The 16,530-nt window shown below is 34.1% G+C and overlaps 1 protein-coding gene across 4 annotated transcripts in view; it reads left to right on the forward strand.

The window, feature by feature from the left end:
• LOC127867407 (lipopolysaccharide-induced tumor necrosis factor-alpha factor homolog) overlaps window positions 1–16,530 on the forward strand; it is a 191,717-nt gene that overhangs the window by 120,845 nt on the left and 54,342 nt on the right. Inside the window, exon 1 of one of the 4 annotated variants that reach the window (XM_052408535.1) lies at window positions 7,198–7,336. The exons of 2 other annotated variants lie outside the window; for them this stretch is intronic. The gene's annotated coding sequence lies outside the window, so the exon portion shown is untranslated. Of the gene's footprint in view, window positions 1–7,197; window positions 7,337–16,530 lie in introns of those variants that run through there. One more of the 4 variants, XM_052408538.1, reaches the window with a different exon arrangement.

Consider the following 16,530-nt stretch of genomic DNA (forward strand, 5'->3'; position numbering starts at 1 on the left):
TCTTCTTTTATTGTGACCCAAACTAGAACATATATCAATAGTGATGAAGAATACCCCCGACGCAGCATGGTGTACTTAATTGTGTTTAAGCTGACCAAAATCTTTCCCCATGACAACTTGTTTGACTTACAGTCAATTTTGATAGTATAATGTTCATTTCCTCAAAACCTGATATAATGATCACATAGACCTATTTGAAGTTGAATGTCTGTTGCAGTTATATAATACATTTGAACTTTCAGCTGACATTTTGCAAATAGAAACCATAAAAGTTACCAGGCCAAAAAAACTATTGTTGATAATTTACCAAGTAATGTAGTTCAACTTAATTCCCTTTTAAAGCAAAGTCTGCATCTAAGCTATGTACACACACAAAGCACAATACCCCACACGTTAAAGAGCGCCGTCTTGATTTTTCACTCATGTAGGCAAGTTTATAGCTCAAGTTGTCATTTATGTATTAAAATGTTAAAAAGATAACAAATTTCGAAATATTTATTGCTTCCCTGCTTTGATAATAAAATTTAGGGCGAACGGACCCAGGGCGAACAGAAATTAGGGCGATCGGACCCAGATGTTTATATGAATTTTAAATTTATTTGCCAATGCAGGGATCAACAAGATTACAAGAAATTAGATAATCCAACAGACAGTGGTTATATATTGCTGAATGAAAGAACCATAAACAACGCAAGAAGTTACAATTAAAATCTCATAATCTTAATGATTATAATACACATATAAATGTACAAATAATTTATAAATTTAATATATCGTCGCTGTCGTTCTCAAACCTCGTAGCTCCAAAATTTTCAAAAAAAAAATTCCGTCTTTTCCGAATATATGAAGTCTGGCGCTTGTTTTGTGCTATATCTCGTAGTTCTACGCCAATCAGAACCCTTGAAAAAGACATGTGCCGTGACGAAATGTTGTAGAATGATTGTTGGCTTTTTTCCCGGCGAAAAGTCGTAGCGACGCCATTTCACCTATAGGTACGTCGTTTCGTTTGGACAAATTTGACAAAAACGTTTTTATAACTTTTTTTATTTGCAACTACGAGGTTTCCTATAAAAAAAAATGAGACGGTTTTTTCTCTCTCCTGAAAAGTTGGCATTTTGTAGCTACGAGGTTTGAGAACGACAGCGACGATATACAGCTTATATATAAAATAATAAATGATGCACTTTATATTGTGTACATAATAATTTAGAGTTTACATACTCACCAGTTCCAAATAGTTTATTATAAATGATTATAGCTAGTAATAATGATAAAATAATAAAAACTGAATAGTTATATTTTATTGAGATGTTTTATTATATACAACCGCATGTTGTCTAGGTCGTACCTCCAAATTGCACGAAATGCACAACACATTATCCATTTTTGAAACAATAGAACCAGACATTTGAGCTCCATTTTATATCCTGGGATAATTCACAGTTAGGTTATTCCGAACATATCAATCAAAAAAGTATTACCGAAATATAAAAGACGGCGCTCTTTAACTTGTTAGCGTATTTGTAACAAAGGCCAGTAATATTCCCTAATTGCTTATTATATTAATTAATGATGAAATCTAAGGTACAAACTTGCTTACATGTGTGAAAAATCAAGACGGCGCTCTTTAACTCGTAGGCGTGTTTGTAACAAAGGCCAGTAACTTTCACTAATTGCTTACTATATTAATTAATGAAAACTTAAGGTTCAAACTTGCTTATATGTGTGAACAATCAACTGTTCATACCCCGATATGCAAATGATAATATAGGGCGAACGAACCCAGGGCGAACGTGTAACTAGTGCGAACGGACCCGATACCCCATTCTATACATAGATGGTGACGTCACTACGTTATTGTCACCTCTATACTTAGACCAGGGACCTATACAAACATATTTGTATAGGTCCCTGCTTAGACGCACCACGCACCTCCATTTGGAGGCATTTATGACTACGACACAAAGAAGTCCGCGGATGAATGGAGAATTTGCTTTATAAGTAAACATTCATGTTATGATTTAAAAGTTAAGTATTATTTTGTTCAGTCTTGCGGTTTTATGTTAGTATCAATTATAATTTTCGTTAGTTTTCAACTATTTCGCTCTTTATTCATTTTTTTAAAAACAGAACTTTCACTTTCGGTTGTATAACAACGTGTATCTTTTATTGACGAAAGTTTGCAATGAAATAGCGTTTTCAAAACCGCTTAAAAAGTTTCAGAAGGTGTGTCTGATGCATGTTTTGAAAAGACACAATGTCATAGTTATATTGCCGACTAGTATGGGAACAATTTGATATTTCAAGTGGCTCCATTTGCATTGCAAGAGAAGTTCAAATTGACTTGTTCAGTTTGTTAAATTTTGACACCCTTATTATATATTTTTTATAAGTGCCTGATAAATTTATTTCTTTAAATAATTGAAATCATTGAAAATTTAGTAAAAGCACGGCATTGATGTTCTATGATGGTCATTTTTAGTGGAATAGTATGTTACAAATTACAATAAAACAATTATAACTATTGTATTAATGAATTTAGATTAGGTGTCATTTTTAAATGGGGTAGTAATTCATTATATGAGATTAGCACATTATATAGTTGAAAAATAAATAACACTTTAATGACTTACCATAGTGAAATAAAGTAGCATATAATATGTTGCAGGTCACAAAATGCAAAACTGAAGTTCAAACTCAGAAGAAGCTTTGCAAATATTTTACACTGACAACACTGTTGATTTTCCAAAAAAAATCCTTCCTATCTTCCTGCCCTAGTTTTTTGGGGAAAATTTTAATATTATTAATATCATTGAGTTAAATTATTAAAATATCAATATGTTTTGATTACATTAGCTAATTATAGTATTATATTATTAATAATGAAATACTTTGCGAGGAAAGTCCCATTCTGTTTTAATTAGTCTTAATTACCTACTAGTAAAATTGAAATTATCAGTGACATCCAATAATTGAATTATATGCGTGTGAATGCATATGTTTTTTTGACAGTTACATAGTACCCTATTTAATTGTATAACAACAAATAACTATAGTTCCACAACCCAGCCCAAGTTTACACAAACTAAATTAATTCATCAATTGATCCTATTTAGTTATATTAAAAACAACATGTGTAAGATTTTGAGAATATCCCATGTATTCCTGTAGTATTCCTTTAGTACACCCAGGGTTGGCACCAATCGACCGCCCCCGGTTTTAACCGGCGGTTTTTACTGGTTAAAACCGCCCCGGTCAATACTCCCAAATTTGTCATTACTGGTCAATACTGGTCGATTGAACTTTACCCCCAATTTTGATTAATATTCCATGCTTAATTAACAATATTGATAATATAAATTAAACAGACATGTTGCCAATAATGTCTTAAGCTATTAATACCCACTATTTTATACCTGTTCATGCAAATAAGTCAAAGTTGGTCAACTGGATTTTTCTGGTTGATTGTTGTTTTTTTCAATTCTAATGAATCATGAATGCTCAGAAAATTCTGTGCTTGATTCAACACGAACCTGTCAATTACTGTGTATTAGTTGTTCCTCATGCCCCACGTCCCCAGTCTTCTCACAGTCTTCTCACCTATGCAGGTTAGGGCATCCAAAACTGATAATAGGGCCTTAAATGGCACCTTCTTGACACAACCCTTACTTGTCATGTATTCTTGCCTGGATTTCTTTAAGTACTTTTTAAACAAAATAGTGAAAAAATATTTCATTTTCCATTGATATAAAAATTAAAAAAACATAATTAGAAATAATTAATAAAAGAAAGTAGAGTAGACCCACAATTGGTAAACATTATTTGTTGGCAAAATCAAGAACTTTGATTGATTATTCTTTTGAAGACCAATTGAACTTTAAAATATGAAAACCCTCTTAATACAGAAAGGAGACAAGTTAGAAGTAACTATTAAATTAATAGCAAGTTATCTCCTTTTGTGTGAGTGAAATGAAATAGCCTAAGGGCAGATTTGCTTCATTGTCACTTTCAGAGACATAACACTGCATGCATATTATTACCAATTAAGGCTTAGGGACCAGATTTATGACCCTAGAAACCACACTAGTTCTGTTTGTCATTCTGCCTATTAAATAGATATATCAATAGATCAGTGAAATGATTTATTATGGTTGTTTTTAGGGAAGCCTCAACAAATTTTACCAATTAAATAGATCTAATTAGAATTGTTTTTATAAGTACCTGTATTGTTTCTTTCATTTATTGAGATCCTTGAAAAATTGAGTAAAAACACAGCTTTGATGGTCATTTAAAGTGGAATAGTTGTGATTTTTAATGAAGAATAATAACTATATCCAAGTTTTAACTGAAACACAGATTATTTTGACTAAATAAATATCATATTGGGATATTTATTTTGAGACAAGTAAATAAAATTGTTTTGTAACATTTAAATTATAATGTCCCAATACAGCTAGTATGAACATTTTACATTGATTTGTAGTACTCAGGTGTTACCTCTCAAAAATATTCTTTAAAAATTAAAGGAAAGTCAACGATGAAAATATTTTCAGAACCAGGCAAATAATAGGAAAGTTATGTTTTCACTAATATTAAGTAACAACACACACCTACCATTGAACAATATATCAGGCACTTATGGTGCAATATACAAGCGTTAATTGGATTAGCAAGTGTATATAACAAGATAACAGCTATTGTATAAAGGGGTACTTATGGTGCAATATACAGGCCCATTAATCATCATTGATGAGATTAGGTGACATCTTTGAAGGGGGATAGTCATTCATAAGATGAGATTAGTACATTATCATACAAAAACATTTTTATGTAGTTTATCACTGTTTTAATTATTATTAATAAATTGCTTTAAATTTACCTTTTTTTTAATTCATAAAGTTATTAATTTTTCCTTAAATTCCACAAATTCATTTAATAAAAACGGGTAATTGTGTTTTGTGTTTCTTATATCAATAAGTTTTTATTACATTTGCTAATAAATTATATTATTAATAATGAAATAATGTGCACGGAAAGTTCAATTCTGTTTTATTTAGTCTAAATGAGTTATTAGTAAAAAATAAAATATCAGTGACATCCAATAATTTGATAATAAACATATGAATGCATGAAAAAAATGTTGACAGTTACAAAGTAAATATTTATTTATCATATTTATCTGTTACAAGGAAAACAGTGTCGAAATTAATTTTAATTTGATTTTACCATTTTCATTTCACCAATTGACCATATTTAATTGGATAAAAAACAACAAACACTGCATTTGCACAACCCTGCCCAGGTTCACTCAAACTGAAATAAGGTGTTAATTGTGTATTCAAAACGGGTCTTGATTACACATTATTCTTGGTTGCATTTGTGTTGAGCAACATGTATAAGATACTCAGTAAGATTTTGAGGATATTCCATGTATTCCACTAGTACACCAACATGCACTTACTAATGATTTACATGCAATCATTACACAGTTAAACCCTCCAAAAAACAATTCTAAAACCAAAAAACCATACAAGCTGCTTCATAGATATTAAAAGTTAATTAAAGACTTCATAAATAAAATAATAATTTTGATAATAAACAAAGATTGTACTTCAACCGAACAATTATAAATTTATTGGGGGGGGAACATCTGCACTAAAACTAAAATGGGGGGAAACGTCTGGGGAGGAATTGTCTTTGCGGGGAAACGTCTTGGGGAGGAAAATGACCGGAAACCATTCCCAAAATGGTGAAAAAAAACACTGGCATATAAATTAAATGGAAAACATACAATATTATGTCAAGAAAAAAAAGCTGTAAAAATCTCACCTGCTTGTCTTTGATGTTGCAATTAGCACATTCAGCATTTTCAGTATCTACTAAATAAATATATGAAAGTGCCAAATGTCCAAGATACCATGACGTCTTCCTCAAAATGTTAGATCCTTCGAACTCCATTTTATTTTATCCCTGACTAATCCTCTCACACATTATGCCTACATGTAAGATTCCTTGCAATGTTCACAGCGTTTATTTTAAATCGTTTACGTTCTCAAATTTCAGCAGGTATTTAATTATAAATATTTATTTATGATTTAGATTTATTAACTATTTCGAAGATACAGTCTTGCAACATGTTTAGTTAGTCTAAGTTACGTGTTTAGTGATTCTTACAAACAATAGACTGACATGAAAAGTGGCTCCTTTTGAAGCACAAACTGCATCCAACTATATATTACAGCTGGCCCGGTTTGATGGGGCCTGTTTTTGATAATAATTAATTACCATTTTTCACTTCCGTGTTTATTTTGTGTTTACCAACGCCATGATGGAAAAAAGTCCGTTTCCCACAATGCTTAGCGCGCATTCACACAGGTCAGTAAAGACCGGTGTGACACAATGCCCGATACCCTCTAATGGGGGCGGCCATTGTTGAATGTTGAAATACGAACGACAACTCTTCTAGGAGAATGTTATCAATGAAAATCAACGAGGTCGAGGTATTTCGATTAGAAAAATCGAGTTATCTCAATCGGACTGGCACGGTCTTTTACATGGTTAGTGTTATATATGGCAAGCGAAATGCACATTAAGTCCTTAAACCACGGTTTAACAGTTAACTATATAGTTAAGAGACTTTGAACCCGGGTTCAAAGTGCCGTTTGCACATTAAATCCTTAAACCCGAGTTCAAGAGTTTGAACCGCAGTTCAAAGTGTGTCTAAAAATAGATACAAATCTGTTATCTGAGACAACCAATTAGCGGAGCTTAAACCACAATTAGCTATATATAGAAGGTAAATGCCGCGATTTCATTGGTCCTCTCTTAACTATAAGGTTAAGAGACTTTAAACTGCGGTTCAAATTCTAAAACTGCGGTTAAGAGGCGCGGAATGCACATTAATTATTTAACAGTTAATTATATAGTTAAGAAATTTTGAACCCGAGTTCAAAGTGCCGTTTGCCCATTAATTCTTTAAACCCGAGTTCAAGAGTGTAAACTGCGGTTCAAAGTCTTAAACTGGGGTTAACAAGCGCGGAATGTACATTTATTATCTAACTGTTGAATATATACAGTAAAAATACTAAAATGAAAGTTTTGACACACCATGCGAATGTCCTATCAAGTAAAGGTGACGATTAACCAAAATGAAGTGTAATATAACCTAATTTCAATGGGTTTTATGCGGTTCGAGTTTTCACAAAACACCGGTTGACCTTGAAAATGACATGGGACGATGATGGGTAAAAAACAATCTCGTCGAATAACATTTCTCAATTATCAACGAGTTTAAGCCGTTGACACTGCATTGCATGGGAAGAAAAGGTGATATTAGGTATGTTGTTAAATCATGTTGTCGTTTTATTACCAAATTTATGGATGTAATCGCTAAATTATCTCAATTTCTTAACCCGGAAGTGGATAGTTCCGATTTATTTACGGAACCACATACCTTGATAAATATGCACTGTAGCAAATCTTCATATAAATTATAATCAATCTTTGTACAGAGAATAAGAAAAAAACACTAGTTTAATAATATAAATCCATAATTAATCAAAATCATATGTTCAACCTCTCCTATACCACTATACCATTGTACTACTAAAATAATGATGTTTTAGAACGATTTGGAAAACAGACCGGACTAAAACATCCGTATTAATAATAATAATAACAACAAATAAAAGCTTTATTTACAAAACATTACACAAAAAAGAAAAATGGAAAAATGACATGACAACATTTTATTATGACAATTTAACTTAACTAATACAAGAATAATGGTTATGCATTAATTATAAATAATTTAACAAAGCGGGATGCTTAGAGTTCTTTATCGACGCACCCCACTCAATGAGGTCTATTAATGTATAAAGTTTCAAACTGATGCTATTAATACTTTTTAACGAGACAGACGACGGACAAGTGATCCCTATAAAAAACATTTGGTAGAAAACAAAATTAATGCATAGTATTCGATACAAAAGGATTTGTTCGTTTACAGAAAATACTATAATTGTAACATAATTATACTATGTACAACAACCTCAAGGTAGACATAATGTAATACAAATTTGTAGTTAACGAAATAAACAAACTATAAAATGAATCATAAACATAATTGTCTCGCGTTCTGAGAAAACTGGACATAATGCTGGTGCGTAAATTGTTATCCCAGATTAGCCGTTTCAATCCGCACAGGCTAATCAGGGACGACAATTTCCGCTTTTATGGAATGTTTCGTTTAAATGATGTCTCTTCTTAGCGAAAATCCAGATAAGGCGGAAAGTGTCACTTTACGCACAAGCATTATGCCCAGTTTTCTCAGAACACGACACAATTATGCATGTTCAAAACCATTTCTAGCTACATTTTCCCACATTCTCTTTCACTATTGCTTTAACTTGTATTTTTATGGGACCGTTTCATCAAAGATCGTACGACAATCTTAATTTATAACTTAAATTTAAAAACTAAAAATATACAAGCTGTTGATAAATAGCTCCGCAAGATATAAGCCATTGGTAAGAAAATGATGAAATAAATGATTTTACTAGAAATAAGCAAAAATATGCTTCGGTCTGTTAAAATAATGTTTCTTTGAAATTCGTATCGTATTCTAAATTTGTCGTACGATGTTTGATGAAACGGGCCCATAAGAATATAAGTTAAAGCAAGAATTTGACAGTATTTGAGTGATCTCAGCTATATCATACTCTTGGACACACGCAAATACTGTTTATAGATTTAACGGTTCATATTGTTTCTAAACATGGTTCAATATCCTTTTAATGTGTGTTCAGAACAGTGTTCAGATGGATCTATTCAGTGTCATAACTGTAAAAAAATGGTCGCATCGTCAGTGCTATGACATGTCGGACACAGACCTAAAATCATGGTCTCCATCGTACCTTAAGTTTGTGTGTCAAAAGTGTGGATTTCGTAATGGAAAGTACGACGTCGAAGCTGCACTCAAGAGGTATGTACACATGTATTAGACAAGTTTCCGATGTTGATCCATCTTAGCTAAAGCCGATTTGAATAAATTTTCTTTAGCAAACCCTTAGTCCATAATATATTATACAATAAATATTAAGATATTCGGCGTAAATTGTAAAAATTATGGTTCTAAATAGACATATAATTGCATTTAGTTTAATTAAAAAAATAAACAAAGCGTTCATCACGTTATCTTATATGCGTCGTAAAACATTTATTTAATTAACTTAAAACTTTTATTGTATATATTGCTTATAAAGTGTATACGAGTTATTATGGCACATCTAGTGATGGTTTAACGTATATATTGCATTATTAATTGTATGTATACCGTCTCTGTGTCTATTCACTAAATAAAGAAAATATTCGTCACGCACTGCGATAATTTGAAATGAACGTCACACAGTCAGGTGTTATTAGAAATTGATTGATTATTAAGATGGTACTTTTTAAAAATTGTGATTTGTTTTACCTGTAGAGATGTATTAGCTAAAAAAACAGTATCTTTTTTACTTTCGCGTTCGGTATAAGCAACTTAACATAAATCAAATTTGTATTTTGTTACAAATCGTGTTCGGTATAAGCAATTAAACTTAAAGTATGTGTAATTTGATTCGCACCTATCGCCTAACTCAACGTTCAATGGCACGCGCACTTTATAAAATTATTGCAACTAATGCAAGCTAGAATTAATATGTGACTACTTGCAGTGTCATGCGAAAATGGATCTTATTTCTAAATATCCACCTTCAAACTTTATTAGCGCCGTCTTTAATTAGGCTATCTTTATTTAAAGAACAGATTACTGTGAACTTAATAAAAATGTGCAACGGTGATGTGGATCCATTCTCGCAAAGAGCTATCAATATACAAAGATTGGAAACATCCATTCAGACCATTCGAAAGTATCGGAAATTCAAGCGGCGGAACCGAGATCTATATCACGTGACATCAATCGAGCAGACGTCTTTTAAAGCCGAATTGTGTAAAATAATTGCCATCATCGTTATCGTTTTCACACCTGTCTTTATTGACTTTAAGGGTAGTATTATCGAATATTTTTGTATAACTTTGCTATTTGTGGATAGATTCGGTTAATTTTGGATTTAGTTAGTTTCATTTTCATATTGCTACAGGTGTAGACTAAACTCATATCACCATATTTAGTACACACTTGAATATCTCTTCTTGTAAGACGTATGTTAATGTTTATGTCTATTTATTTTTTACAAATTAAACTACGAAACCTCGCCAGACTTAATAGAGAAAAGGGTAGCTTCTGACCACACTGCGCGAATGCCGCTTGTCGCATTTTACCCGTGTTTGCATAAGTCGGCAAATATCTTGCTCTGCTTTTTGAACTAATTTATGTCAGTTGATCAATGCATATCATGTATACTATGTACTGCAATTAAAATTTATTCGATAAAAAACACTCGAAATTTATAAAAATGATATCGCAGTTAACGAGTACTTCTGGGTCAAAAGGCTGACGCCTCAAACATACGTTATATATTATATAAATTGAATATTCAACCTACGTGTAACGTTGATATGTGACGTCGATGTCACGTGAAATTTGCCGTAAATTATATTTATCAACTACATTTAAACCAAATTTAAATGCGCTTAACACACATACTTACTGAGGTCTCTATGGCATTACGTTTCAATCGCGCTTTTTGGAATTCATGTATTTTAAGCTTAAATATAAAGTCCGTGATAATTAGTTAGTATAATATGTAAATTTCATTGACTTTTGCCAACAAACTAATGAGGTATGGAGAAAATCCACGAAATTCTGGAACACCCCTCGTATATATATATATATATATATATATATATATATATATATATATATATATATATATATATATATATATATATATATATATATATAAAACATCGAGTGAAATAGCGCTTCCAAAAAAATTCCATGCAATCCATGTACCGTTTGTGTTAGTTAACAACATCAATTGACGTATATATTTTATTAAGAATAAAAACATTCATACATGTTTATATTTTCGGTAGCGCTAGTTCACTTACTATTTGATACTTCGGGAATCTGGAAAAATAAATCTCCATTTAGGTTATATTACATTACTTGAAAATAGTTCATATTTTCATTATATTCGGTAATAAAAGTTTGCGATGTGAAAAATGTGAACATCTCCCTTTAAAATATAACGACCTTTTGTGATCATGAGTACATCAATGTAGACTTCAATTAATCGCTGTATAAACTGGTTATTTCCCCTGATATGCAATCGTTTTATTTTTTTATTATTATCATTTTCTTATTAGCCTCTAAACATGCACACACATCGTAATATCAAGGATTTCGTCGATTGTCAATAAAGAGCGATCCAGTTTCATTCCGCGAACAGTTACAATTTATTCATCCGATACTGACGATTTCAAGAAGTGGACATTACGGTTAAATAATGACACAGCAAAACTGCATTGTTACCACAAATAGGACTTCGTGGAAGGAAAACTGAGACAGTTTCGTTTAACTAGTTTGACGACCGAATGAAACTTCATCTAGTTGTACTGGTAAAATTTCATGTTACCACGGAGTGTATCTTTTGTTAGGCAGTTCATTCCGATGAGGCAAAAATCGTAAAATAAAACTAGGTATGTCACATACACTCTTGTGTCAGCGACGCATGTTTAGGCTAAGATTTATCCTCTAGTCAAGGTTAAGACTTTCCTCCAACAAAAACATCCTCGATGTTTATGCTCAACACTTAAAATTACACATGGGTTATTCTTTCACAAAAGTTGATCCGATTTCAATTCTTTCTTTACAAACACATACGCACGAAGGTAATTAAGCTGTCCAATTTTTTACGCCACCCTGTTAAAAAGGAGTTAATCACCAACAAGTTTGGGGACTGTGAATTCTACAGCGGGACACAGTCAAAAGGGCACAATTTTGGAATAAGAAAAGCATACATACACAAAACACATTTTCAAAAGTGGTCGCAGCCAAACTTTCGTCTTTTCTACGTTTATACACATGAATTCATTATTAATTGCCTGAAAAATACGTTAAAAGACACAACGTGAAAAGAAACATTAAATATATAATTACACAATATATTTTTATAAACTTCTTTTTGCTTCGTTGCAATTTTCGGGTCTGTTTGCTATAAACCAAATAAACGTGTATGTAAGGCCTAAGTCGGTTACATACCTTTTCTGAAAATTGCACTTTTATTCGTCATACATGTAATACTATCACATGTTGTTGCTGTTGTTTTCCTCTAAAATACGTGGAAGGATGTAAAAAGTACAGTTTCAGTATGTTAATTGGTTTCGTGTCTAACCTGTTTCAGCTAACATTTCATTTCATCGAAAATTGCAGAAAGTAAAACCCAATAAAACGAAACGTAATTCAATTCCTAGAGAGCTAAGTAAGAAAATAATGTCATGGTTAAGCCGGTTATTAATAGATTATAGTAACCATTAACGGACACGTTATCATCAAAACAAAAATATCAAATTACGATAAGGTGGACTAGTTTGCAAACAATATAACGAAACATAATTTTAAATATTATGATTGTGTATACTTATGATAAAATGCATTTAATTGATAAAATGAGCATGCTAGAATCACTATATATATACGTACGTATATATATATTGTTCCTTGAAATTAAAAGAATAATAAACTGTTTTTAGGACAACCTCCATGGAATTGAGTCAACCAATTTTGGAAAATGCAACATCATCAACTATTTCGACTAAAATTCAATGTTTCGTTAAAGCAGCAGCTACTATTTTTTAAGCAATGCTTTATGTTGTAAGTTATATAATCGATTGTGATTTTCCAGCAAAATAATCGACCAATAGTTTCAAGTAAATTCTTGCCACTCTTTATACAAGCATTAACATTTACGAACATGTTTGCGAGTGAAGGTTTCTGTACATTTTTGATAAATAAATCATTTCTAAATATTATATTTCCCGATTTTGAAAACAATTGCATTTTTCAGAAGTATAATTGGCTTGATTTTAAAAACATCTAGATCTAATCAAGAGATTGAATGACAAGACTAAACTGAATACGAATATTTTTACAAGTGTGCTCAATTTATGCCGACCACGTGGTGAACACGTATTGTTATACGCAATCGCGGTAATTTTAGAATTTTAAATATTATACTATCTGTGGTATAGCTTGCACTGGCCACGCCTACTTGCAGGACACGCCTACGGCATGAATGCCTCTTTGATAGCATGTTCAGGGACGGACGGTTTTGTATGCTTGACGAGTACGGATGTAAATAAAACCAGTATAACCTTCAATGGTGTTTGTTCCTTAAATGGAGTTCCTTTAATGGTGCTAACTAGTGTATTCTGTAGATGAAACACTACAATTGGCGACGAGGATATTAAACGTTCAATTACATTGTCTTAAATGATGGAAAAAGAAAACGACTATTTGCCCCGATTCGATGTGCATGGTGAACCGTCGGGATTAGCGGCAAAGTGGAAACGTTGGTTTCGAGCGTTTGAACTGTATGTTGTCGGGAAAGGAATTAAAGACAATGACCGTAAACATGCATTGTTGCTTCACATGGCTGGCATGGAAGTGCAGGATGTATTCTATACTTTGCCGGAAGGAGAGGGAGCAAACGTTTATGCTAGAGCCGTCGATGCGCTAAGCAAGCATTTCGCGCCACAATCGAATGTTCCTTACGAAAGACATATGTTCCGGAAGTTAGATCAGTCGCCGACAGAATCCGTAGATCAATATATCACACGGTTGCGACAGAAAGCAGAGACGTGTGAATTTGAGAACACAGATGAGCAAATTAGAGATCAGGTGATTGAGAAGTGCATTTCAAGTGAATTAAGACGGAAACTTCTGCAAAAAGGACGGGATTTAACCCTGACAGAATTGCGTTCCATTGCGAGAACATTAGAAAATGCTGAACATCAGGCAAAATGCATTGAGCAAAGCCCACAGGCGGTAAACACAACAACAAGCCGAACAACAAAAGGTACGTTTGCACGGAAAAATCGTATTCAAAATGACGTTCAATGTTTTAAATGTGGGAAACGGGGTCACATTGCAAAAGACAGCACGTGTCCAGCGCGTGGAAAGCACTGCAATAAGTGTGGCAAGATAGGACATTTTGCGATTAAATGCCGATCGGGTGAAAAGTCGAAAAAGAAACCGCCTACTGTGCGTCAAGTTGTGGACACAACTGATGACAGACAGTTCACGTTTACTGTACAAAATAAGTACCCGACAGCAACATCGATAATGGTCGAAATTGGTGGTGTACAAATAAAGGCGATCATTGATTCCGGTTCAAGCTGCAACATTGTGGATAGGAAAACGTGGGAGTTCTTGAAACGAAATGACATAAAATGCAGGGACGAGCCAAGGAAAACAGAACTGTATGCCTATGGATCTAAGGAACCACTGAAGACTGCTGGTGTATTTTGGACAACGATTGTTTACAAGGGTGTAGCGGTAGATGATGCAGAATTTGTTGTCATTGAGGGATCTGGACAGTCCTTATTAAGCTATGATACAGCTATGCGACTTGGCGTACTTAAAATAGTGCGTCAAATGGAAACCCCGGGAATATCGGATGTTGTTAATAATTACAACGAATTATTTACGGGACTTGGAAAACTGAAAGGTTATCAACTTGAAGTGCCCATTGACCAGGCTGTAACACCTGTAGTGCAACCGACCAGACGCGTGCCATATCAGTTACGAGAGAAGTTGGAAGCTAACATCAAAGAATTACTCGACTCAGATGTCATTGAACCCGTAAGTGGACCGTCGAAGTGGGTGTCCCCTGTCGTCATAATACCAAAGAATGATGGCGACATTCGACTTTGCGTTGACATGAGGCAGGCAAACAGAGCCATACAAAGGACTAGGTATCCAATACCAACAGTGGACGAAGTGTTGCAGGAAATGAATAACAGCAAGTATTTCAGCAAACTGGACATTAAAAACGCGTATCATCAAATTGAACTGTCCCCAGAATCACGAGAAATCACGACGTTTACAACACACAGTGGACTTTTCAGGTATAAACGTTTAATGTTTGGAATAACATGTGCTCCAGAGATGTACCAGATGATTTTGCAACAAACATTGCAAGGCTGTGAGGGTGTTAACAGCATTGCCGATGACATTATTGTCCATGCTGCAACGAAAGAACAACATGATAAATGTTTAAATAATGTGCTACGTGTATTGAGAGACAAAGGTTTTACACTTAACAAGGAAAAATGTCAATTTTACATGAATAAGTTAGTGTTTATGGGTCATGAGCTGTCTGAGAGAGGGATAGGGGCAACGCAGGTCAAGGTCGATGCTGTAGTAAACGCGCCTGAGCCGCGAAACGCGAGCGAGGTTCGAAGTTTCCTCGGTTTAGTGAATTTTTGCGCAAGATTCATACCGAATTTGTCTACGATTTCCGCGCCGTTAAATGATCTGTTAAGAAAGAAAACGGTGTTTAAATGGGGTCGGTCTCAACAGGACGCGTTCAAAGAATTAAAAAGAAGGCTAGCATGTGCCGAAACATTGGGGTATTACGATAAAACCGCGCCGACAAAGGTCATAGTCGATGCGAGTCCAGTAGGACTAGGTGCTGTGCTCGTGCAGGTTCAAAATGGGGAAAACCGCGTAATAAGTTATGCCAGTAGAAGCTTAACTGATGTTGAGAGGAGATACTCACAAACTGAAAAAGAGGGTTTAAGCGTAGTGTGGGCATTAGAGCGTTTTCATCCATGGCTTTATGGTATCGAGTTCGAGCTTCTTACTGACCACAAGCCACTTGAATACATTTACGGACCAAGGTCAAAACCGTGCGCTAGACTTGAGCGATGGGTTCTTAGGCTGCAACCGTACCGATTTACGGTTAAACATGTGAACGGTCGAGACAATATTGCAGACGCACTGTCGCGACTTCCGCTCAAGCACAGTTCTAGGACAATAGATAGTGTAGATGACCACGAATACATTAAATTTGTTGCGCGCGAAGCAACACCCAGTGCTATGACCACTCGAGAAATAGAAGAGGTATCATTTTGTGATGATGAGATAAGCAGATTACGCGAAAGCGTGACGAACGGGACGTGGGATAAACACGAGCAAACTCAGTTTATACATATCAAAGATGAACTGTGTGTAATTGGTTACTTAGTACTTAGGGGTACGCGAATCGTTGTCCCGCGTGAATTACGCAAACGCGTATTAGACTTAGGTCACATAGGTCATCCGGGAATCGTGTTGATGAAAAGCAACTTGAGGACCAAAGTTTGGTGGCCGGGTATTGATAAGGAAATTGAAAATTACTGTAAAATGTGTTATGGCTGTCAGTTGGTAAGCCAGTCAACAAATCCCGAACCGATGACGAGAACCGAGCTACCAAGTGCCCCATGGCAAGATTTAGCCGCGGACGTATTAGGTCCGTTACCATCGGGTGATTACATTTTTGTTTGTGTCGACTATTACAGTAGGTATGTAGAGCTTGAGGTCAC

Source organism: Dreissena polymorpha, chromosome 2 (assembly GCF_020536995.1).
Source record: "Dreissena polymorpha isolate Duluth1 chromosome 2, UMN_Dpol_1.0, whole genome shotgun sequence".
NCBI classification, from domain to species: domain Eukaryota; kingdom Metazoa; phylum Mollusca; class Bivalvia; order Myida; family Dreissenidae; genus Dreissena; species Dreissena polymorpha.